Source organism: Lissotriton vulgaris, chromosome 1_1 (assembly GCF_964263255.1).
Source record: "Lissotriton vulgaris chromosome 1_1, aLisVul1.2, whole genome shotgun sequence".
Taxonomy (NCBI): domain Eukaryota; kingdom Metazoa; phylum Chordata; class Amphibia; order Caudata; family Salamandridae; genus Lissotriton; species Lissotriton vulgaris.
The window spans coordinates 72,903,328-72,930,126 of record NC_141685.1 but is presented as its reverse complement, the minus strand read 5'-3'; the positions used below and the strand labels follow the sequence as shown (position 1 = coordinate 72,930,126).

Genomic DNA, 26,799 nt, shown 5'->3' with positions numbered 1-26,799 from the left:
TGTTAGGGTTTGTTCTCTGAGACTGTGGGTGCACTTTATATTCACAGAGACCTTTTCCAGAACGGGATCGTGGTTCTTGGTGAACCAAAAAACTATTTATTCATTAACCATAGTTGCTTCACAATGGCCTCCAGAGAACAAGAGATTCTTTTGTTTTGGAAGTTCAGGACGGTTATTTGTAAAATGTGATGAAGTGTGATTGTCGTGTGATGCAAAATTATTTCTTTACTTCCTTTCAAGGTATTCTGGGATGACCAGGCTGTGCAGCGTGGCTGCCAACCTTGGGGGAACAAAAAATAAAATAATTGTCAGGTAAGAATTCCTATAACTCTACGTTTCCTTTTCCCCTGTTTCTTCTTTCTCTATTCCCTTTCTTGATCTCTGTTTTTTTGTCTCTTCACTTCAGCATTTGGCTCCCTCTGTGCACTATTCTTGTTGTTATCAAACTTCTGATAATCACCTGATGGAGCCACATTCCTCCTGGAAATGTTGGGGGGTGCAGTGCAGGCCCAGTTCCTTTTTAGGTCAGTTTTTCCCAGCAGCTCCTTAACTATTATCACACTTGTCTCCTCCTCTACACCACATGGTAGTGGTTCACCCTGATTAGAGGTGCCACGCTGTTGCACTGCTACTGCGTTTAGAAAGTGACTGTGATTTTAAGATTGTATTGAATCATTGTGTGCGTTCTAATGGGGGAATATTTTTAAAAACTATTTTAATTGCTTACTTTTGTGGGATTACTGCATTCTTTCCAGGCACTCTTCTGCTTTTTTTCTTCATTTCATGGGGGGGTGGTCTCATGGGGCTCCTCTCCCGGTCCACCATGGCTCGCCAAGCGTGTGGAGGGAAGTGAGTGTTTCACTCTTGCTGCTCTACTCTACTTCCTGTCCCAGATCGATGGGCAGCGCTCTAGTTGTTCCTGCCCGGCCCAGCTATTTAATCTGCGTACTGGGCCGGACACACAGCGGATAGTGGTTCACCCTGATTAGAGGTGCCATGCTGTTGCGCTGCTACTGCGTTTAGATAGTGACTGAACGCCAGATCTAAGATTACATTTACGGCAGAATTTAATGATTTTGTCTCCCTCTGTAGGCCTGATTGGGTATTTATTACTGAAACCTGTGCGAGAGTGTGTTCAGGACCTGACCTGGTGGAGGCCATCCCCTCAGGGTATGCTCTGTCCAGACTTGATAGGGAAGGAAGGATAGGGGGATTGGGACTACTTTATAAAGACACCTTCTCGTGCTTCACTGAGGCCCTCACCACTCCCTCAGATCCCTAACAGGCCCTATTTTTCTCCTTGAAGATCCTACTCATTGATAGTTTTGTTCCCGGACCCAGAGGAATGTTTATTCAGGACTTCAGAAATCGGATTGAGCCTTATTTGGCTAGATCCAATGTCACTCTTTTGGGTGATTTTAACTTCCATTTGGAAAAAACACTGTGCTCTGGAAACTATGGACTCCTGCGGCCTTCCTCAGCTGGTGAGGAGCCCCTCTCATACGGCAGGACACATTCTGGACGGGATCTTTTCTAATGATCCTAGGATAGAGGGGAATAATCCCATTCCATTTTTTCTGTGAATTGCAGAATCCCACCCAGATCCTAATTTTAAGAACAGTGCGGAGATGAAGAGAAACCTTAGCCGCATAAATAAGGAGGGTCTTCTAATTAAGCTCGATTCAGAAAGGGGGTGGTGATGAACAGAGTGTCTGAATTGAGCAGACCACTCTTACCCAGTCAAAAGATCAGGGCTTGATCCATCACCGTTATTTATCTCACTGCCCCATCCCAGCTCAGAACCTGGCTATATGCAAATCAGTCTGTCCCTGGCCCAGTGCATCATGGGAACAGGGCCGACTAAACTACCAAGCCAATTCTTCACCAGAAAGGAGACAAGCTACCGGGGACCGGTTTCTGGCATTTCAGCCGTCTTCGGCCCGGCTTGCTTGAATCCTGATGGAGCAGTGAGAAAGGGACTCATGTCTGAGTATACCCTGCCACACCTATAGTGGCCAAAAACGATTCAGAAAGGGGGTGGTGATGAACAGAGTGTCTGAATTGAGCAGACCACTCTTACCCAGTCAAAAGATCAGGGCTTGATCCATCACCGTTATTTATCTCACTGCCCCATCCCAGCTCAGAACCTGGCTATATGCAAATCAGTCTGTCCCTGGCCCAGTGCATCATGGGAACAGGGCCGACTAAACTACCAAGCCAATTCTTCACCAGAAAGGAGACAAGCTACCGGGGACCGGTTTCTGGCATTTCAGCCGTCTTCGGCCCGGCTTGCTTGAATCCTGATGGAGCAGTGAGAAAGGGACTCATGTCTGAGTATACCCTGCCACACCTATAGTGGCCAAAAACGATTCAGAAAGGGGGTGGTGATGAACAGAGTGTCTGAATTGAGCAGACCACTCTTACCCAGTCAAAAGATCAGGGCTTGATCCATCACCGTTATTTATCTCACTGCCCCATCCCAGCTCAGAACCTGGCTATATGCAAATCAGTCTGTCCCTGGCCCAGTGCATCATGGGAACAGGGCCGACTAAACTACCAAGCCAATTCTTCACCAGAAAGGAGACAAGCTACCGGGGACCGGTTTCTGGCATTTCAGCCGTCTTCGGCCCGGCTTGCTTGAATCCTGATGGAGCAGTGAGAAAGGGACTCATGTCTGAGTATACCCTGCCACACCTATAGTGGCCAAAAACGATTCAGAAAGGGGGTGGTGATGAACAGAGTGTCTGAATTGAGCAGACCACTCTTACCCAGTCAAAAGATCAGGGCTTGATCCATCACCGTTATTTATCTCACTGCCCCATCCCAGCTCAGAACCTGGCTATATGCAAATCAGTCTGTCCCTGGCCCAGTGCATCATGGGAACAGGGCCGACTAAACTACCAAGCCAATTCTTCACCAGAAACAGCTACCGGGGACCGGTTTCTGGCATTTCAGCCGTCTTGGATCTAGCCCTGATCTCTTGACTGGGTGAGAGCTTTCTGCTTAATTCAGAGACTCTGTCCCTCACCACCCCTTGTTGTAAATATTTTTGTCCACCCTAAGCGTGGAAGGGTATTCTCAGATGTGAGACCCTTGCTCATTGCACCATCAGGATTCAAGCAAACCGGGCCGAAGACGGCTGTAATGCCAGAAACCGGTCCCCGGGAGCTTGTTTCCTTCCCAGTGTAAGAATTGGCTTTTGTAGTTTGGTTTGCCCTGTTCCCATCATGCACTGGGACAGGAACAGACTAATTTGCATACAGCCAGGTTCTGAAACTGGGATGGTGCAGTGAGCTAAAAAACGGTGTTGGATCTAGCCCTGATCTCTTGACTGGGTGAGAGCTTTCTGCTTAATTCAGAGACTCTGTCCCTCACCACCCCTTGTTGTAAATATTTTTGTCCACCCTAAGCGTGGAAGGGTATTCTCAGATGTGAGACCCTTGCTCATTGCACCATCAGGATTCAAGCAAACCGGGCCGAAGACGGCTGTAATGCCAGAAACCGGTCCCCGGGAGCTTGTTTCCTTCCCAGTGTAAGAATTGGCTTTTGTAGTTTGGTTTGCCCTGTTCCCATCATGCACTGGGACAGGAACAGACTAATTTGCATACAGCCAGGTTCTGAAACTGGGATGGTGCAGTGAGCTAAAAAACGGTGTTGGATCTAGCCCTGATCTCTTGACTGGGTGAGAGCTTTCTGCTTAATTCAGAGACTCTGTCCCTCACCACCCCTTGTTGTAAATATTCTAATTAAGCTCAGCAGTTATTGCTGTCTCCCCCACCTGGATGTTAACTCAATCTATGATGATTTTTCCAACTGGCTCTTGGTGGCTCTGGACTCTCTTGCCTCTCTTAAGGAGCTTTATGTGGCCAGAAAAGGCCCTTTGGCGCCCTGATTCACCGAAAGGTTGAGAAACCTTAGGCAGGTATGCCGACAGCAGGAAAGAATATGGCACCGTGAGCTTATCCCAGCCGAAAGGAACCTGCATAAACTCAGATTAAAGGAATATAGGCTAGCTATTAATGAGGAAAAGGTTTTCCACTATTCTAAGATGACGGAATCCATCAAATCCCAGAGGGAACTCTTCACTGTGATTAATTCCCTCCTAGCCCCCTCGGCCTCTGCCAACACCGAGGTCTCCCAGGAGCTTTGTGATAAAAAGGCATGCTTTTATACTGACAAAATCAAGGACATATATTCCTCCCTGGAGATATCCAATGTTGTAGGGTCAAAGGCCGATCGTCCTTTGGATTCTCTGGTAGTTCCTCCAAAGGATTGCCGCTTGAGCGCCTTTCCCCCTATACTTCAAGAAGAGCCCTGTCCGCTGAAGATCCTGAAACTAGGAAAGGAGGCTATTGTTCCTACTTTGACCGTAGTTCTTAATGCCATTATTAATTCTGGCCAGTATCCCACTGCCTGGAAAATGGCCTTGGTTAAACCTCTCTTAAAGAAGCCCTCTCTGGATCCGGCGGAACTAAAGAACTACAGCTCAATTTCCTGTTGCCTGTCCCAGCTAAAATCTTGGAGAAGCACCTGAACCTCCATCTTAGCACCTATCTGGAGGATCATCAGTTGCTCGATGGCTCGCAACATGGGTTCAGAAGTGAGCACAGTACCGAGACGGCCTTAACCGTTGTTTTTAACAACATTCGACAACAGGTCGACGCAGGTCACACCACCTTACTGACCCTTCTGGACCTAACGGCAGCCTTCGATACCATCTCTCCCCTTAGATTGGCTGGGAGGCTCCGGGAAATAGGGATCGAGTGCTCCGCCCTTAATTTGCTTACATCTTTCCTTACGGAACAGGCTCAAAGAGTTACGATGGGTCAATTCCTTTCTGCTCCGAAACGGCTGTTCTGCAGAGTTCCCCAGGGATCCTCATTGAGTCCCACCCTTTTAACCTTTATATAGCCCTGCTTGCCTGGGTTGTAAGATATTTAGGCCTAGAAGTGTTATCCTATGCTGATGACACTCACATCATGATTAGCATCACTGAGAGTGTTGAAGCTTCAGCAGTAAATTTTAAAAGCGGCATGCAGGCCGTAGCTGCATGGATGGTAGAGAACTATCTAAGCCTCAATGGGGATAAAACTGAGATTTTAATTTTCTGAGACAATCGGGAGATTGGTCCAGGGCCTGGAGGCCAGATACGCTTGGATCTTGCCCTCGCCCTGGCCTCAGTGCCAAAAATCAAGGCATCATAGTTGATACCTCCCTCTCCTTGGGCCCCCAAATAAATAGAATTCTCCACCTGCTTCGGAATGATAAAAACTCTCAGAAAGATATATCAATTTCTTTCCCCCCCACGCGGAAACAGGCAGTGGTGGCCCTTGTGTTGTCCAGATTGGATTACTGCAATGCCCTTTATGTAGGGATAAATAAGGGTCTGAATTGAGTTTAAAGCCCTGTGTTTGGTGCACAAGACCTTTTATAATATGGGATCAGAAGGAATCAAAAAACTGTTTTGGAGATATGGCCCTGGTAAGCAGTTAAGATCTTCCAGCAAGAATTCGGTGACTGTGCCTAGATTCCGAAAATCTAGATGGGGAAGGTCCTTTTCGCTTGCTGCGGACAATTTGTTGAACTCCCTTCCTCTTTCAATTTTGATTCTGGACACTCATTCTGTAAGGCCTTGAAGACCTGGCTCTTTATCAATATGAATCTGTACGCCCTCTATCTATGGACACCCCTAATCATGACACTGATTGTAAAGGAGTGCCGGGGTAACCGCAGATAGACCGTGAGATGGTACGGGAAAGTTCTGATTAAACGCGTAACGCGGATTATAATGATGCTTTTAAATAGCCAACGAACACTAGTCACGGTAAGCGTTGTATGGGGATTAATTATTCGATTGCTTAAACTGGAACAGAGATTAGATGGAGGGCTCAGGGGGAAACTGGGGGTCTTCATGTACTCTAAAGTTTTCTGAAAGGATGCGATTGCCAATCCATTCACATGTAAATTATATTAACGGTTTAGTTTTCCACATCAAAAAGGGAGCTACGTGATGTATTAAATTGAGGAGGGTATTGTAACCGAGATGTGGAGTATGAAAAATAAGCAATGAGATGTTGCACACTGGTTGACTGTTGTAGTAGATAGCACTGATAAATGACGCTTTACACTTGGCTTGATGCTTATGTACAGAAACTTAGAAGTTGGATTTTATTCATAGTTGTGTATATATTTTCCCCCAGATAAACCCCTGACGAAGGGTAATCCCGAAATGCATTGGGTGTTCTTGAATAAATTGTGACCTGTGGAAACACGTTTCTCCTGTGTTGTTGTGAAAAGACGTTGACAAAGAAAAGAAATTAGTAAAATAAATCCAAGAAAAGAAAGGATAAAAAGATTGATAAACATGGAGTAAATATGGATTAACGGAAGTATAACATGAGTTTGATTTATTGGACTTATTTGAAGGCACGGCTGTGCAGCTTGGCGGGGGCATAATTGGCTCCTCTTCAGTTTGGTTTCACAATTGCAGTGCAATGGGCGGAGCGCGGAGCAAGCTTGCACGCCGAACAAAGGTTGAAAATGAATGAATATGGAGAAAGCTAGAAGGTGTGCATCTCACCAAAACTGTCTTTGCAATGAATGCTCATTGACCCTCATTTTTGGAGCTGGGTAACTATTTTGAAGGGCCTCAGCAAACATTGACAATTTCTTCGCCTGAAAAGTCTGTGTGATGAGAAGATCGACTTGAATTCCGTGTTTGGCTTTCACCAGAGTAAAGGGGGGCAGCCCCGTCAATTGAAAGTGAAAGAACACACTCCCAGTCAGCACTTCCGACTGCGCCTCATTGTACCTAGGCTTGGGCGTGCACAGCATCATCTGATGTGGCTAAAACTCCCCCTAATATGTCTCAACCTCACAAAGCCCTCAGTAACCAGGTAGCGGTCCGCACATGCCCATCAGGTAAACAAGCATTGGCATAGCCAGTAGGTCTCGCCTTTGGGACCTTATAAATGTCTGACCCCTCTATCTACACTGATGTAATTGGAAACTTCTCCCCACCACCAATCCTGACCCGCGCTTTCAGGTCCACATGGAGATAGGCTAAAAAATAAACAAGGGCCTCATCCAGTCCATATTCTAAAAGGATGGACCATAGACGGGACCTATTGACAAAATCGAAAGCTGAGGACAGGTCCATAAAAGCTAAGTAAAGTGGCGAGTGCTGTGCAATAGTGTACTTCCCTATGATCAAATTAAGATTAAGACTTTGCTCGTTTGTACAAACTTTATCCCTGAAACCTAGTTGGCATTGTCTGATTGTCCTCTGTCCAGGTTAAAATTTTTGTGTCTAAAACGCTGTCTAAAATGTTAAGGGTGTTATTGATGAGGGAGATCGGTCTACAGCAACAAGGTTGTGTGCAATCGCCCTTTTTAAAAATGGGAACGATCGTGCTAGTACACCATTTCTTAGGCAGGGTGCATTGGTTAGAATATAAAAAATATTTAACAACATTGGGGCCCAAAAATCTGGTTAAGATCGATGGACAACCCATCAGGGCCTGGAGTTTTATTGCCCATACTCTGACGTATAGCCTCCTCAACCTCGTTTATTGATAATGAGACTCCAGGTGGCACCCTTTTCATAAAAGGGTCGGATTCAAAAGCAGGCTCTTGGTAAATAGTGGAAAAGTGACTTTCCCAGGTAGCGCTCGTTATGTTGCATATGATGGGAGTGAACGGTGGTCCCATTGATATTAACTCTTTAATGGTAGTCCAAAATATATTCCCATTATTTAAGCTGGCAGCATTAATGAGCGCATCCCAGTGCTCACCTAATAACTGTTCCTTCCTATTAGCAATAGCCTGCTTATATGTCAACCTTAAGGACTTGACCACATCTTTACACCTAGGGCTTTGAGATAGGGCCTTGCGGAGCTTCCTGTTGACAATTGAGCACTCCTGATTGAACCATCTAGGTTCGTGCAGTACTGTACAAATAGGTTTAGACAGCAAGGATTTAATGGCTCCACTGAGTTTGGTAAAGGCGCTGATAGCCACTGGGTGTGCAACAGGGCCTCTAAACAGTTGTTAATAAGATTCATGTTTCCCCTAACCATAGAACTGAATCGGTCTGCGTTATTAATGCCTCGCCAGCCCAGTCTGCGGTTATCTATGGATGGTGATAGATCTCCAGCACCACATTCTGTCTGAGCCGTTGGAACTGGAGACATCGGTAACGTTACTTGTATTGGGTTATGGTCCCCAAAGATTGTGGCCATAATTTCGGCTTTAAGCAAGCTTGCTTCTAAAGCGGGGGAGATAAAAAACATTATCAATTGTAGATGAACACCCCCCCCCCTCTGAATGTCGGTTCAGGGGGGCATTATCTTTTGTAGTTGCATCAATTTCTATAACATCAATTAAGTTAAGGGTGTTCAAATGGTCCATTAGCTCTCTACCCCTATTGCATGTCTGTCTGCTGCTATGTGAATATTCGCTTGACCATGAGTAAGATAGCTTAGCATTAAAATCGCCCCCAGACAGATTCCTACTGACTTGAGTCTTTGGATTTTCGAATTGATGCAATAAAATTAATCACATTTATAAAATGCATATTTGGAACAGAATGAAAATCATTGTTATAAACATTAATTATCTAAAAGGAAATTCCACTATTAAATAATATGCCTAGAAAATTATTGTTATCTGTATCTACAGTTTTTATGCATCCCCCTGTCTTAATATTGACCAAGATTGATAAACCCCCAAATGGTCGACCCTGCTTGGGGGTTGTTGCTAGGATATTATGGCATTCAAACCCCTCAATATGCAAATATTGCGTGACCCATGTTTCCTGAAATAAAAGGATATATCGGTCTTTAATAAGTTGTACCCAATCTAGCTGGTGAAGTTTAGAGTACAATCTTGCAACATTCCAGCTAACGATATGGAGGTCTGAACTTGCTGCGGCCTTCGTTAGCATAGGGGGGATAAGTGGGTTGTGGGAATAGTAAACTCAGTTACTGGCAGGGCAAGAGGTATTTTCCCCAAAAGTTGATAGTCAGTCTTGGGTCTCTAATCCAGATAAGGCCTGGAACCTATTAGAGGTAGTAATTCAAGAGGAATTGTTGGTGAAAGGAGCATGACTTGGTTTGTAGAAATAACCAAGGGGTAGTGCGCATATGTTAGTGCTATTAGATGTTATGAATTTGCAACCCCTTAGTAGGTGTCTCACCAAAGAAGGTCGGCGGAAGTTAATTAGAATACTGTCCCTGCGTGCCATAATAATATCCTTTATTTCGGATACATGGACGCTTCTATGCCTTGATAGCCAGTCCGCACATTTAATGCGTAGCTGGTCCCATGACTCATGCTGATCCCTCTTTAAAGTAGGTACTCCTGCCAGTACCAACACATAAGGGCAAGCAGCGGGCGGAAGACTCAGGACATCCTGATTAGCCATTCATACTTGGGGTGGCAGGAACATTAATGCACGAGGTACTAGACAACCTGTTCTGATTCGAGCCCCTGGACTTGTTTAACCACCATCCCTGGTGGGGTTGGTATTTGAAATGGTTATTGGTATAGGTGTGTGAGGGGGGGAGGAGCCGTTTCTATCTATAGGCAATTGACGCAGCCCCTGGATTGATCGTATATCGGGTGAAGGGTGATTGCGGGAGCAGTAACTCTGCCGGTTTGCGACACAATTTCGGCATCTAAAATACTCATACCAATACCTACACTATCGATGGCCCTGCTCCCATCAACCTCTTTGATTTCGGCCACCTTTTCCCCCACTGTCCCCTTAAAATGTTTGGCTACTAAAATAGCCACCCGCCTTCTTATCCAAGGTAGATTAAAAGAACTGCTGGGGAAAGAGTCGTGACCTCATTCTATGCCAATCTTTGGAGAGGAGCTGTGTCTCCTGGAGGAGGCACACACCTCCATGTTATCCAGGTGGGAAATGATGGTCCTCCTTTTATTGGGATTGTTGAGACCTTTTGCATTGAGAGTGAGAATTTTCAGTGTGGGCTGGGAAATAGCATGTCATAGTGAGTGCACCAGCTTTGGCCTGTATTTGGATCCCTGTGATCCCTCTTCCACCTGAGCTCCCAACGTCTCCCGTCCTCCATTGTCCTTTGATCCTCTCTTCAACGCCATTAACCTGCATACCAGTTCTCCTCCCTACCCCCAACTTAGAAACCCATTAACCTCAAATTGTCCAGGGCCCGCCATTCGTGAGTGCGTGTCCTTGGAAGTCGGAATAGTTGAGAACGTATGTGGCCAGTTCCCCGTGTCTCTACACTCCCTGTGTCTCTACACTCCCCGCAGACTTCTTCGCCGCCCACCCAGCCTTGCAAATGTCACTTATCTGTCCCTCAGTCGTTCACTGTGTCATCATGGGGGAATGTCTTCTTCGACAGTGTCTCCAGCACTGCCAGTCTTTCTTGTGCCATGGTCTTGGGGTCCGGTCTCGTCGCTCGCTCTGTGCTTCGCCTCCCGTAGACCTTATGCAATCTTTCTCGAGGAGTTTTGGTCGGTCGGCCTCTCCTCCTGGATTGGATTTGCGATGCCCAGCACCTGGCAAGTGTCGTGCATGGATCTGAGCTGGAGGAGTTTGCCCTGCCATATGAAAATCAGCCAGAAAGGGTGACCCAAAGAATACGGTATTCCTTGATTTCGAAGACGTGTGGTTGCCACTCAGAACACCCAACACTTTTGAAGGGGTATTAGAGCCAGGTCCTGGTACAAAGCTATGGAGTGGTCCTGATATCTTAGTGGTTGTTTGTCCCTGACAGCACGTAGTATACACTCATTTGGTTGAAAGCCTGTAATGTAAGCCCAGGGGCGCCCGTGGGGGCGCCCAGTATGCTCCTGAAGAGACCCTGCAGGTATTGTGTGATGTCTAACCCTTTCTTCTTTAGGTGGAACTCCCTTAACATGGATGTTGTTCCGCCAAGACCGATTCTCCAGGTCTTCTGTGTGTGCCTGGAGATCGCTCTGTTGAGCCTTGAGCCGGAGTATCTCTGGCTGTAGATGCTCCACCTCCTCTTCCCGGGCTTGCTCCTGATCCTCGATGGAGGCCACACGGTCCCCAACGGCATCGACGTCCCGTCTTATCATAAGGCGGGACGTTGATGCAGTTTGGGAACGTGTGGCCTCCATCGGTTATCTCCTTCATCTCCCCCGCTATTTCCCTTTTCAGCGTCGGCAAGTCGCCCCATAATTTACCGAATAGCGACTCTCAATAGGCGTGGGTAACTGGGGCTTCAGAGGTGTCCGCATCTTGGCTGATTTGTGTCATTGGGGAGAGCCTCCCTTCTCCACTGCCGGTCATCAGGAGCTTGGTCAGCATCTTTTTTAGATTCTGATCCTACTTGCTTCTCGCTGAGGACATGGCTGCTATATCTCTTACCACATCACCAGACCGGCCTGCCTTGTCGTGGGGTCCCAGCCCCAGTAGGAGGCTGTCAACGGGTTGTCCTCCTGCTGAGCTCCACTACGCTATTGCATGATGGACAGGGCCAGAGGTGTCACTCCCTTTCAGTCTCGTCCGGGCCTTGCTGCCTTCGACCGTCTGCTATTGCCCTACTGGGCATCTGCTGCTTGTTCTCAATACTCTAAGCACTTTGTGCCCAGACCTGCCATGAATCCCCCTGTAGGCCAGCAGCCCTATCTGATCCTGGAGCACTAGATGTATTTTTGGACCACTGTGGCTAATTCCTGCACTATGTGCTTGCAGGCCGTGGCCTCTGGTTTCCTCTGACTTGTCAGTCAGCTCCAGAGAGACTAATCCATGCCAGGGCCCCTCGTCCATTGGCACCTTGTGATTCTTACAGCGTTACAGTTCATATCTCATTCCCCTTATTGGATTTTGTCATTTTAGTGTCATTTTGTTCAATACATTTTACTTTATTTTTCTATTTCGGTTTGGGTTTTTTATTGTTTTGCATTTTGAATTTTACTTGTTTGGTTTCTGCATAAATATGTTATATATTACCTTAAGATAAGCCTGCCTGTTCGGTGCTTAGGTACCAGGGGGTTGATCCTAGGTTAATTGAATGGCTTTGAAAGTTCATTCTGACAACGGTTGTGATTGTTGCTCATCTACCGCAAATAATAATTCCGTTTCTTACAGAAACAATCTGAAATTATCTGCAAAACAGGCAGCTGATAACCTACCAGGGTTGAAGCACCCTGTGGACAAATTGGAATATGGGACGAGTATTGTGTGGCAATAGAACCTCTAAAAAAATTCAGCTTGCAGATGAACCAAGAATCACGCTTGAATGTCACAACTTTTAAAAACAAGGTGGTCAGGAAAGTGTGAGGAATATATTGCAGCTCTTTGCATTTTGGCAGCTCCAAGCAAATTTGAGAACAGAGTGGATGTATGTAGCAGAGACGAGTCTGTTCACCCAATGTGAGTGGTGATATCCGCTTTGCTGATCTGCCTGTAGTTATGATGCTGCTGACAGTAGCGTGTCGGCTAAAAGCGATGGCGTGGCTGTTGGAACAATAAAGCCAAATAAGAGAAAGTTATCTTCCGACACCACAGTCTTCGTGACTGAGACCAGTAACACTGAAGACTCTGAGACTCACAGCAGTAATTTCTCCTTTCAGAGCATTATTGCTGCAGATGGAGTGAAGCCAAGAAGTAAGCACATTACTAAGGTACCAACAAAGTTTAATATTTTTCATTTGTATTAACTGTTTCTCTTTTGCAGCTTTTGGAAATGCATTTTCTAGTTTTGTTGCTTTTTGTTTAGTTTTTTCTTGTAGGCTTTTACCTTTGGTTTAAAAGGAAAGATGTTGTAGTGTGTGACCTTAATGCTGCAGTTTGCATTTCATTACCATCATTTGCTTATCCTGGAAAATCTCCAGGGTGTAGGAGGTGTGCTGTTCCAGAGTTCTTTCTTCAGCTTCTGGGCAGTTGTCGCTCGGTGGCGATCTGTGGTCCTGTTTCTCTGCTCTTCTTGTAGTAGCTCCTATCAGAGCTTCATCCATCCGCCAACGATAATAAGATGCCAAGAATCACCCAGCACACAACACAGCCTATGTTGGGCTAAGTCCATCTGCTCGGCGCAGTTAGAGCGAGGATAAAGTTCTTCAGACCCATCAGGCTGTGAATGTAACCTAAGGGCTTAAGATGAAATGTAGAGCTTACTGCCATCCTGAGTGGCTCCAGTCTGCTGGGTGCAGACCGATAGCTGGCAGCACCCTGGAGTATGTATAAATCAGATTATGTTGGAAGTAACCTGCAATATAGTGGCAGGCAGCACCCTGCCATAGAGTAGGATTTCTCATCGTATTTTATTTCCTGACACATTAATGGAGATTGTCTTTTAACTGGCAGAAGAACAACACTGACCATACATTTTTCTGGGTTTGTCTTTAAAATGACGTACACATTAGGAATGGCATTTCGTTCTGCTGGAATAATAACACAAGTTATCTTGCACTCTGCTATGATTTTGCATAGATTGTTGGTTGCAATGCATTCCTTTTTTTTTTTAATTATTTTTATTATCAGCACATAATGAGAAGTCAAACACAAACAGTACAACTATACCAACATTATCTATACATAGAGCTATACAGAAAGGCATAAAAATAGAAACTTAAAAAAAAAAAATTAAAAAGTATACAAGAAAATTCATACAGTAGGAAGAAAAGAAGATAATGTCCCTGCAAAGAAAAATGTTACAGAAAGTTGCCCCAAATTTTCTCAAATTTAAGAAGAGAACTGGTACCCCTTATTCGAGCTAACCCAGCTTTCATATTGTGGATTTCATTAACCAAAAACCACCATTGCATAATCTGTGGTGGCTGTGGCGATATCCAAGCCCTAGCTACTATAAGTTTAGCACAGGATAGCAAAATAGTGACTAAAGCTTTTTGGGGTAAGGTAGTACCGTGTATATCTAAAAGTATGGCAGAGGCTGACAGTACCGGTGGTCTTGCCAATTTAAATTTCAAGGCTTTATCCAAATTGTGCCAGAAGTCTTTCAGTTGAGGGCATGAAAATAGCATATGTTCTATATTTGCACCCATAGTATCACATTTAGGACATTTGGTACGATCTGTATATAGTGGATTTGAAGACTATTTAAGAATCACTTCCGGGGTGTGATATAATAAACAAGAAGTTTTGAACTGTTGCAACCGAAGGCTAGCTGAGTGAACCAGCCTATTTATATTAGAGAGGGAGTGTGAGATCTGATCCGGATAGACCGTCATACCAAGTTTAGAGCTCCATTTCTCCGCTAGTTTGGAGCAATCTTGTTTTACATAAGAGTTTAGACAGTTATAGCCAGTGCTTATTACTGATTTAATTTTAGATGAGTAGAGGCAATCCCAAATATCGGATTCTGAGATAGTTAAGATTTTCATACGACGTATCAAAAAGTCGTGGATCTGAATATATTTAAACCTCATAGACTCTGTCAGATGGTACAGATGTTTTAATGTCTCAAAATCTAAAAAGCCATTAGTACCATACAAGTCCCCTAAGGTCGATATACCCTGTATTGCCCAAACACTAGCCCTGCTGTCATTAAATATCCTCGGAAGTCCTGGGTTGTCCCATAGCCTTAATTTTGAATGATAGAAGGAAGTTTTACAAAAGGACATCATACCAAACCAAATCTTAGCAATGTCTCGGGCTGTCTTAAATTTCACTCGTTTGTAAAAATGTGGGTTGTTCAATCTGAGCAGAAACATTCTTGCATCTGATTTCAACATTATAGTATGAAAGAAAAAATTATTAAGCTCGGGATTAAGTAAGGAACGAAGACGTCTTATAAAAGTTGCCCAAAAGTAAAGTTTAAAGTCTGGGAAGCAAAGGCCTCCCATATCAGTAGATCCTTTTAGTGAAGATAAGCTTTTTCGAACTTTCCTGTAACCCCAGATAAAGCTGCTAAATATTCTGTCTAGCTTTTTAAAAAAAATATTGTTCAGTGCCAAAGGAATAGAACGGAAGAAATAAAGAAATTTCGGCAGGATTTTCATCTTAATTAAGTTAATTCTACTTATAATATTTAATGGTAGTTTATGCCGTTTTTTAAGAAGCTGCTTAGTTGATTTGACCAGCACATCATAGTTAATGGGAATTATATCGCTAATCTTGGATGAAATGTTAACCCCACTATCTGAGTTTTGTTCGCATTTAGTTTATAGCCAGATACATTGCCAAATTTTTCCGCTTCAATCATTATACCCTCTAGTGCTGTTGTAACATTTGATGAGTATACCGCTATGTCGTCCGCGTAAGCGGTAATTTTCAAACAGTGGGGTCCGGAGCTAAAAGGGATTATCTTGGGCTGAGCCAGGAGCGCAGCTAGGAATGGCTCCATAGAAATCGAAAAAAGCAGAGGGGATAAGTTGCAATGCATTCCATGTTTCATTCAAACGTGCTTTCTACAGGGCACATACATGATTTGCTGCTGTAAAGAAATAATGCTCCTCTGTACTGTGGCAGACTCCGAAATATTGAAAAACTTCTTGATTTCTCTTTCAGCACTTCATAGTAAAACCTTTCAATTTTTGACTCAATCATTTGGCAGAAACATAACTTAGTACCATTAAAATAGTTGTGATGGGGAACATTCATGTGGGGTTAGGACTGGCCCGACCAGAGTGATTGCTGACTCGGAGGAGAATGGAGTTGACCACCTTGCCTGGTCCGGTGTGGAACCAAGCCAGCGATGCTTTGCTGCAGGCTCATTTGCCCTGATAGCTGGTCAAGAGGTTGAGGAGGAGGAGGAGGTGAAAAGATGGCTAAGTGTACCATGAGGCTGGCATTTCAGTACATCCCTGAGAAGTGAGCTTTGATCGATGTATTGTTCCTCTTATACCACGTGCAATTCATCCTCTCCAAATCCTCAAGAATTCCTGGGTGTGAAGGGCGGCTGATTCTGATTGGGTGCTTGATAGTGCTTGATAGTTTTCCAGAAACTCATGTTCTTGATTGTTCATGTTTGTCAGTAGTTAATGAAACACACCCAGGCGTTTTATCTCTTCAGTTGACAGAAGCTACAATAAATGTTTCTTTGTCGTTGCAAAAAAATATGAATGGCCAACGAGCCTCTGTAGGTCAAAGAATGGAAGGGCTGGGGAACTGTCAGTCATCTCACTGCTAAGCAGAGCAGTGTCATGCTTCACCCTCACCCAGGCCTCTGATTTTTACCAACATCCCTTAGAAGACTGGGACTTCAGAGACCATCCTTTTAATGAGAAAAACAAAACTGCAAGTCCCATAAGCAATAGTGGTGGAAGGTGTCACACATGACCTGGGACAACATCCAATTCAGCACATCCAGTTCCATTTTTTAAGTATTTGACACAAGTCACCAGAATACTAAAACTGTGTCTTTTATTTTCAAGGTTAATTAAGTAATGGTCACCAGCTTGGAAGCTCTGTTAATCTTCAGTATTTGTCATTGACCTCCACGTGTTGCTGGTTTGGGTCTGCCCCTGCATCGATCCCGATAACTCACACAGGTAAGGAGCTTGTAGCAGCAGCGTGATAACCCCATACTCGTCTGTATGAAGTGCGCTCCGAGGCAGGTAACGGATCATTTTTATGAAACGAGCAAGCGCCAATATTTACTGTGCGACTGAACCTCCGGAATAGTATACTGTGAGTTGATTTTATTTATTTATTTATTTATTTTGCGATTTCTAAAGCGCCTGGTGACCCGTAGGCATCCCCGCGCTGTAAATCTGTGAAGACCAGGGGAGGGGGGAGAGGAAATGAGCTATTTGGGAAACAGGAGGGTTTTGAGTTTTTTTCGGAATAAGGCGTGAGAGGGTTCCAGACGTAGACTGCGTGGGAGTGCGTTCCATCCTGTGGAAGCTCTGACCGAAAAGCGACGACCACCGGTGCGAGCCTTCCTGAATTTTGGTACAGTGGCAAGATGTTCGGCGTCGGAACGAAGGGGTCTGAGGGCTTTATATGGAGTAACCATGTCTCTCAGAGCGGCTGGACCAACACCATTGATGAGCTTATGGGTGGTGCACAGGGCTTTAAACTCTACTCTCTGGCGGACAGGGAGCCAGTGTAGGGCTTTGAGGGCAGGCTTGGCTGAAGCTCTGGGTGGGAGGTTCATAATGAGCCTGGCCGCCGCATTTTGGGTGCGTTGGAGTTTGTCCAGGGTGGATTCTGGTGCCCCAAGATATATGGCGTTGCTGTAGTCGAGCCGGGCTAAGATAAGTCCCTGGACCAGTAATTTTCTGGATAGAGGGGGGAGAAGAGGGAGAATCTTGCGCACGGATCGCAGGAGACCAAAGCAGGTGCCTGCTGTTTTAGCAGCCTGAGTCTTCATTGTGAGGTCAGGTTCCAACCATATTCCTAGTGTTTTGATCTCTTTTTTTGGTGAGGGAATTTCACCAAAGGTGTCCGGCCAAACTGATGGTGGGATGGACGTCCATTTGTTTCCCAGGAGCATGATCTCAGTTTTGCACCATTCAGCTTCAGGGCGGAATCACACATCCAGGTGTGGATGTCCTGGAGACAGTTCAGCAGGCTGTCTGGGTGGTTATCCAGGTGAGATAAGGAGACGACTAGTTGAGTGTCGTCTGCATAGTTTATTATTTTTATCCCGTAGGGGGCCACTACATCTTCCAGGGGGGCATGTATACATTAAACAGGGTGGGGCTGAGCGATGACCCCTGGGGAACTCCGTTCTTGAGTGATAGTGGTTCAGAGCGTGAGTTGCCGTCCCACACCTGAAAGGAGCAGTTGGATAGAAAGGATTCGATCCATGCTCGCGCCGTTCCCACAATTCCTGCTTTGGCCAAGTGGTGTAAAAGGACACGGTGATCCACCGTATCGAAGGCGGCACTGAGGTCCAGGAGGATCACTGTCACTGATCCTCCTGAGTCCAGGATACACCGTGCCTCCTCGATGACGGAGAGGAGAGCAGTGTCCGTGCCATGGCCGGGACGGAATCCTGTTTGGGATTGACGCAACAGATTGTTTGTCTCAAGGAATTGAGACAGTTGCGAGTTCACTAGCTTTTCCGCCATCTTGCTGATACATGGGAGCAGCGAGATAGGTCTGTAATTGGCCATGTCGTCCGGGTTGAGATGGGGCTTTTTCAGCAGGGCCTTAACGACTGCGTTCTTCCAGTTGGGGGCCACCGTTCCTTGGGAGAGAGATGTGTTGATAAGGTCCGTGATGGTGGGGGCTATGTTGGGGGACACAGTTTTTAGGAATCTAACCGGGGCTGGGTCAAGGGGAGAACCGCTTTTCATTTTATCCAGCGTGGAGGTTACCTCTGTGAGGGAGACTGCTCTAAAAGTGTCCAACTGTGGGCTGTTGTTGCAGGCCACTATGTCCGTGGGGGTAGGTGGACTGATGGTTGGGAGGGAGTCAAGTATCCGCAGGATTTTAGAGTCGAAGTAGTTGGCCAGATCCTTGCTTCTGTCTGGAGGGGGGGAGTGAGGGGAAGGTGCTATTGGAATGTTTAGTAGTTCTTTGACTATCAGGTATGATTCTTTTGAGGAGTTTGTCGCGGTTTTTATTCTGTTGTCATAGAATGCAGCTTTGGCTAGCTTTAAGGCTGCTTTGTAGCGTCTCACCGCGCTATGGTACATGTCTTTGTTGCTATGGAGCCAATCTTTTCTCCACAATCTCTCGGCCTTTTTACACTCTTTACGGAGCGCTCTGAGTTCGGACTTATACCATGGAGCATGGTCCTTAGTCCTATGTTTGTTCTCCCGATTTTTGATAGGAATGATGCTGTCGAGGGAAGAGGAGATCCAGTCTCTGAACTGAGTATCAGCAATGGAGGGGTCAGCTGTGAGACTGGGGGTAGTGGCGTCCAGAGCAATGGCCCAGTTTTCCACCGAGAGTCTGGCCCAGGCTCTGTCCTTGGTGTAAGTTGTGGGTTTTTGGGGTTTCTTGAAAGACCCAGGAAGATGGGCCAAGACAAGGAAATGATCCGTCCATGGGAGGGGGAGGGACTTAGTGAACTGAAGGGAAGGAATGTTCGAGAACACAGGGTCGAGCAGGTGTCCTTTCGAGTGCGTGGCTCCTGAATTGACAAGGGAGAGGCCAAGGGCTCCCAGGTCACAGATTAAATCAGAAGCCCCTGTATCTAGTGGATCATCAAAATGTATGTTGAGGTCTCCTGTAATCAGGAAGTTAGATGTTAAAAGGGCCAGGGATGAAACGGTTTCCAGGAAAGCGGCAGAGAAGGGGCCGAAATGCCCTGGGGGCCGATAAACCAGGAGGCCTGACAGGGAGTTGGTCGGGGAAAGCAGTAGCGTAAAGAGACAGCTCTCCGACTCCTGGCTCTGAATATCGCTGGATCGACAGGTGAAGTAGTCACGATAAATAATGGCTAATCCCCCTCCTCGACCAAGAGGGCGGGGTTGGGACATGATCAAAAAGCCCGGGGGTAAGGCCAAGACTATGTCGGAGTTAGAATGTCCAGTGATCCAAGTTTCGGTTAGGAAGAGTATGTCCAGATCGAGATCGACGATCAGATGGTTGATGAGTAGGGCGTGCTTGGGGAGCGATCTACAGTTTGAGGCCTGGGAGTTGGACAGCCCGACTGGGAAGGAGTAGGTTCCCTGGTTTACAGATATTACATCTAGTGAAAGGTACATTGGGGTCGTACATTACATGGCAGGTGCTGTTCCTGGTGGGTCTGAGGCTGAGAAGATCTCGACGAGAGTAGCTTATCCTTGTGGCGGTAGGGTGCGGCATAGAGACTGGCCCTAGGCCCGGTCGTATATGAAGAATGTGTATACTGGACTGTCATTTTCCTCATCATCTCTTATGATATGTAAAATAAAACACAACACACCTAAGGCCAACAAATCTATCATAAATTTAATGCAAAAATAGCAAAAGTCCAAGCAAACTAACAAGTGACAAGTGTCTTTGCAATGGACGAGAGCATCCACCCTAAAGCAAGGTGGAGTATTTAATGCTAATGATTCACAATGTATTTTTATGCACTTTCCTCCTAATACTAGTCAACCAAACATGAACACGTGATAAAAACAGTTACTGAAACAACACTAATGAGTAGGAGGCAGGATCTTCTCTCGAGAGGAAGGTGAGTCTGTGAGGTGCAGATAAAAGATACACAGACAAGCTGCAGAATTCACTGTTTCTGGACATAACACTTTTGTTTGTCAATATTCAATTTACTACAATAGAATCATATAACTTTGCAGGCACATTAAGGCGAACAGACTATTGTAATTTAGTAATGTAATATATCCATGCACATTGTGGCGTTCATGTGTAACCAATTATCGGTATTAAAGAAACCAGTATATCCAGTTATGCTTTCTCAATTCTTCTTCCTAGAGGCCACCACTGCTGCTATCCAGCTGTATTCAGCAGTGTCTCCTGTGACCTGGAATCCTGCATTTAATCAATACCAAATGTTGGCAATGCTTCTAGCCAACTCCGGTCACTGGTGCCACTCGCACCCCCACCACCCATGGGCCTGTTATTCTTTTAGCCAGCTCCAGTCAGTAGTGGCCCCTTGGACCTGAATGTACGCCTACTAGCCAGCTCCTGTTAGTACTTCCCCCTGGGACCTGTTATAATTCTAGCCAACTTGAGTCATTAGTAGCACCTTGGGACTAGTGATCATACTAACCAGCTTCAGTCAGTATGGGCCCCGTGAGACCTATTACCCTCCTAAGTAACTCCAGTCAGCAGTGACCCCTGTACCTTAAATCCTGTTAATATTCAAAACCAGAGGTCAACTCTACTGCCAACCAGTTCCAGTCAATATTGACATGTATTGTTACCCTGCTTGTAATGAATACCAGAGGCCAGCGTTGTTGCTAGCCAGCTCCAGTCACCAGAGCCGTCACATATTATCCTCAATAGGATCAATGCCCAAGGCCTGTGCAGCTGCTAACCTGCCCTAGTCGGTAGTGACCTCCCAGACCTGTTATTCTGCATATAATCAGCAAGGCTTCGGCCCTAATAGCACTCACCCCACATCCTGATGGTATATTAGTAATGTAATTTATTTACTTACATCATACTGTAGGTACCGCACTATATCACACGATCCCAAAAACAAAGAAAATCAAAATTTGCCTAACCGTTCAGCACTGTTCAAAAATGACCAAATCACACCAAGCACTATAGCCTGCCACATCACATGGCACACTCAGCCACAACATGACAAGATACCACAGCAGGGATTTGGGGCCATTAATCCTCTGTTCGAGGCATGTATGCTGTAGATGCACATGCTTTGCATACTCCTGCCATCTCGTGTTGGGTCCGGATGTTTGCAAGTTGTTTCATTGTTACCCCTAGATTTATATTTCATCACAAAAATTACCTGCATCACTCCCTCTTTTTGATCTGGGTTATTTAATTTAATTTGTTGCAGGCTATTTTCACCTTGAGCATGCCCAATTAACCTTCCATTATGATTACTAACAGTTTGAGACCATGATTGTCGATGTTTATGTAACTGCTTCGTTTTGGTTCCCAGATCTTGTGGTAATTTAATATCCTTCCAGGTTTTTAACAAATCTCTATTCGTTTCATCCCCTCTGATACTCTCCCTCTTTGCTCTATTTGCTTCCAATTGTGATGGCTTATTTTCCACCTGTTTATTACATTCCTCCACTTGCAGCATTTCTAAGGACTGAACTTTCCCATGCTCTATCATTTTTATACTATCGGCTTGATTGTTTAGGCATTTATTTTTTATAACTGTTTGTATCTCCGATAGATCCTTATTAAATAGAGGGTAGAAGGGTTTTGTTGGAGACATTTGTTTACCCTCACCTTCACAATGTGATCTTTGTTCATGGTTGTTTCTAGTGTTCAATCTCACTATATCTGATGCATTTGTATTTTTCATACTTTTAGAAGCTTTATTTCTTGCTTTCCGTAGTTTTTTCCTCTGTCTTTTGGATATATGAACTTCTGGAGCTGCGTCTGTCATTGTTGATTGTGTCGAGCATAGGTTTATCACTTCTTGATCTTTTGTTTTATCATCTATTTTTTCTTTAACAACAACAGTATTGTCTTTACATTTTATTGTATCTTTATTGTATCATCAGTCGGTCTTGATGGGTTGAATTCCCACATTAGGAAAATTCCCTTTTACCTTGTCATTTATTGTTTTTAAAATATCCGGAATGGTAGCTAGTTTGTTAATTAGTGGGGCACAGCTACACTCTGCATACGTAGATATTGGCTGAGATTGTGCCCTTACTATTAGATTATTTTGTGTTGTTATCTTCTGCTCAGTTCCGGAAACAGAGGATGCCGTAGCACTCAAGAGATCTATTTGGACCTCCTTTTTGTTGGACTGATATGTTAAAGCTTCCAGAGTTAATTGCGAGGTTTTGAAGAATAAATCCCAAATTGCTCCTGCGTTCCCACTTCCTGGTACCTGAGTACCTGGGTTATGGTGTTGCCCATTTATGAATGATAGGTCCTTATACTCCTCTTTTTGTTGTCCTTGAAAATCATGTCCCTCATCACAAGAATTAATGAATTGTGGACTACTATTCAAAACGTCTTTTTGATATGGAGTACTCCAACGCTGCAGAGTTTCTGGGTTGCTGTTGTATTTGTCCTTATTAATTTAAGATCCGTTATTTTGATTAAATTTCGGCTGCTCCTGTTTTTTAACTGAATTTATTTTAGACAGAGTAAGGTCCGATTTCAGGGGGGTATTGGCTTCCCTTATGATTTTTACCCCACCATTTAGTTCATTTGGAGCTTCTTGGTCTGGTTGATTTATTTGGCCCAAATGAGATGGTTCCCCTATACCGTTAGCTGTTCTGATTTTTACTTTCACTTCTATTGACATTGGCTGCCTAGTTGGTAGTAATTGCTGAGTATCTCACATTGTTAGATTTGTGCATTTTGCGTCCTCTTCTTTTGAACGAACAATAAGTGGAATAGTTGACATCTCTAGGTCCGTTATTTGACCCCAATGGTTGACTTAGTCCTTAGTTGAATTTGACATTTGTTCGACTTCAGCTTCAGACTCAGGGTGGCCTGGTTCACTTACTCCTTGCTTAGGGGATATAATATTTGTTCTACTCAGTGGTTTAATTGGAGTTTGAAGATCACATTGGTTAGTTATCAATGTTGGATCTTTCATAAAATCAAACTTTGACGGCGACTTTCCCAGTTTCCCAAATGTATGGACCTTAGATGATTTAAAGGACTATATGTCACCTGCTATTTTATTTTAAACGTATCTAATATTAGAACCAGCCATGCCGAGACGCCGAAACTGACGACGGTCATTACAGCACTTCACCCACCTAGAACAAACATAACCAGGGACGGGTTTCTCCTTTTTTGAAGTACCAGAACTACCTTTTTGGACAAGACCTACAAAGTCCACTACAACAAGAAAAGAGAAGGGAAGATAGATACTCCAAAAAGTCTTCTAAAGAAATAGGCTGGAATAACGACCGAGAAAATATCAGTGTGATCACAGAGGGATCCTACAAACGACAACTTACCGAAAATATTCATAGCGCCCTGAAGAAACTCCTTGGTAGGGAGTGAAACGCGTTGGCTGATCTCACTATATATTTTATTAATGTGCCTTTTTCTGCTGAACAAAGATAAATAAAGAACATTTCTCTACTTATTCTTTTTGGACTCTCATTTTGGTGCGCCCCCATGAATACCTAAAAAGTATCTAATATTAGTATTTGTTGTATTTTTCTTTTCCTTTTGATAGGAGGGAAAGGTGGCCGCTCCTTTCCTGACCTCATAATACGCCCTCTAAGGTGAAGAAGTCTTGCTTCTTTCAGAGACTCAAACGGGCCAGTGACAAGACCAAACAGTGCTTTGATTGGACAAAAACACCTCCAAACACCTCCAAGGGAAAACATCCCCAAAGCACACCTCAGTACAGAATCCGCCGGTGCTGCTGGTTACTTAGTTAATTAACTAATTAATTAATCAATTGATTAATTGCCGGGCTCCGGGTAGGGCTGTAGTCTAGGCATGCATAGTAATTCAGGGGTCGAGGGGTGCTTTAACAGGGTCAAAGTCTGTTGTCACTTTCCCCTTTGTATAATTTCTCAGATTTTGTATTACAGACTTATTACAGACCCCAATGGCTCAGCGACCTACGGACCGATCAACCTTAACTACTCGACACATGCCACACACCACTTGCCACTTATCACTCACCACTCACTGTTCATTGCTTTTTCGTTGCTATTCATCGCCATCAAGAGTACAAGGGAGAATGCTGGCAATCGTTCAGGAGCAAGAGCGGAATCCAGAGCCAGTCCCACTACAGACGGCAGATGTAGGCACTTCCCTCCACTCCTCTGCTCAGCTCTGCTCTTCTCAATGCTTGGTGTATACGTAAAATCAGGCGGCAGTTCCCTGAGTTCTGAGGAATGATTGAAGCGTGCGATGTCGGACCATAGATGCGTCCATTCCTCATCGGAAATAGGACCGTGAATTAAGTCTTTCCACATAGACATATACCGGGGGCGTGTGCAAATCACTGTTTTAAGGAGGAAGCTATAGATAAATGAGATCACCCCTTTCATGTTAGCAGTCTTGGTGAGAAAGGCCTCAAATTTTGTGAGAGGTCGAAGAGCAGCCTTCCGTATCTGAGGTGTGAGGGCCCAGTGCATTAATTGGATATACTGATATCTTTCCGTGTTCTTCAATTCAAAGACTCTTTGACATTGATCAAAAGTAAGGGGATCAAAATTGTGTAACAAATGTATTAGAGCTAAGCCGCCTCCCCTTCTCCCGGCATCAAAGGGCTCTCATGTTGGGCCGGGGGTTGAAATGGATTGGAGTGATTGGGGATGGAAAAGAAGTCCACCTGTTGTTGCCCGAAATTGAGTCCCATACTTTAAGATTGGTGCGTGTGGGGCAGCTAAGGTCCCCCTGGCAGCCTCCTGGAAGAGAAGGGAGGCTCCAACTATTTCCCTATGGCACTCTCGTCTTTGGAGACTGCTTAGCCTAGAAGGTATGGCTGATATTTTCAGGGATAATTATAAGAATTTCTAATTTAAATGGGTCCCCTTGTCTCCTTCCTCTCCCGGGGCCGTCTGTCAGCGGTGTGTCCCTCCACCATCAGAGCCCGCCATCTCTTCCAGTTTTGATCACAATTCCAGTGTCGACCAATCTCTCGTTAGTATGAACACGCCGCCACGTCGGGTGGGGTTTGTTGTGTGTTTTTTTCTTTGTTCCTTGTTAGATTCATAATTACTTATCCCATGTTAGGATGAGTTTGTCCACGCTTTTTGGCTATTCCGCATACAACACCTAGGTGGAGCAACCTGGAGAAATTACCGTTACAGAAGGCCGTTGAGTTTTCTTTAGACCTATCTGCTGGCTTAGCAAAGTTGCATGATCTTCTTTTTTTCTTTTTTATCTCTCTCTCTCAGCTCCGGGGCACTTAGAAGCTGTATCTTTCATTTGGTTTATCTAATAAGAGGAGGAGCTGGTTTATATTGATGAATGCACTTTGTCCACCTGTTGAGGCTTTCTGATCCATGCGTGGGACCAAGTGAGGAAGTCATTTTTGCCTGTGGACTGTGGAAAAAAATTATTAATAAACACATTTTTGACAAAAATCAGGCGGCATGCCAAGGCTCCTCTGTGCGCCTGGGTGCCCTGCAGCAGCCGCCGCACGAGCAGCACCAGCAGCGCCTTAGCACCGCGGTGCTGGCAGCGGCCGTTCCTGCCCCCACAGCAGATCCGTAGAACTTAAAGCGCCCGTATAACAGGACGCGGGTGAAGCGGGAACCGGTCACAAAACAAACCCTGGCAGTCGTCCCAGGCTCCGCTCTGCTTGCTCGTCAACTCCTCCTCAGCTCGGCCCCTTGGCTCTAATCGATATGCTCTGCACTCAACGCCGAATCACAGGCTGACAACAACTGTGAACACCAACAGAGGAAAGAATTGTGTGTTTTCCCCAGTTAGTTAAAAAAACAGCATAAGTCTTGGCTGCTTCTGCTGCACCCAGAGTCTTATGCGTCTTTTGAGTCTAATTTTTCTGTCTGGAAAAAGATTGTGTCCTGGTTTTCTGCACCCAACTGATAATCAGGTGGAATAAAATGAACACATGAAAGTACGCCTTAATTCATTGCCCTTGATTCACACTCTGGACCATAGTTGAGGGATAGGTCTAGGCATAGTCCTCGCAGCACACAATAGATGTGCGTGCGGCAGAGGCCAGAGCTCAAAAGTCAGGAAACCAGATACAAGTAGGTGGTAACTCAGGGCAGGGGAAAACGCCTAAATTAATTAATAGCATATATTTTTTTAATATCTGTTTGCTGCCAGTCCATATGACTTTAATATCTGCCTTTGGCATTCTATGTTGCAACTCCTTAGGGTACATGTATCCTTTGTGAGCTTAATAAAATGCTGAAAATTCTACAAATCCTCACTCCTACATCCAAGTACTCTCGGGCTACCATTCTACACTCTGCTCTGTCTGAAGAACAGCTCAACACTTTCAAAATTCTGCATTGATTTGGCTTGTAAATTATATTTTTGGAAATGTGCATGTATTAACTATTTAATTTTAATACTATAGGTGATTGAAATACGGACGAAGAAAGCAAGATTTAGCACTAAGCAACTGAATGTCAGTGCCAAAAGAAGGTTTATTTTGAAAAACGGAAGGACATCCAGCATTCTACGTTTAAACAATTTCAAAAAATATAAGTGTGGCGAGGAAAGTACTACACCTGTAAGTGAAGTCTCTAATTTTGCATTTCATTAACCCAGAGCAAAGCCATATCTGTGCACACAGCATCAGAAATAATGTAGAAAGACCACTTCAGCATCCTCATCTGAAATATTATCAGAAAGACAAATTGCCT

General features: G+C 44.8%; 1 long non-coding RNA gene across 1 annotated transcript; it reads left to right on the top strand.

Annotated features, from left to right (window-relative positions):
- Nucleotides 1–238: 238 nt before the first annotated feature.
- On the top strand, nucleotides 239–26,598 carry LOC147737361 (uncharacterized). Its single transcript, XR_015296656.1, has 4 exons — nucleotides 239–312; nucleotides 12,586–12,636; nucleotides 16,348–16,464; nucleotides 26,511–26,598. It is a non-coding gene; the product is annotated as an uncharacterized LOC147737361 (long non-coding RNA).
- Nucleotides 26,599–26,799: the final 201 nt, after the last annotated feature.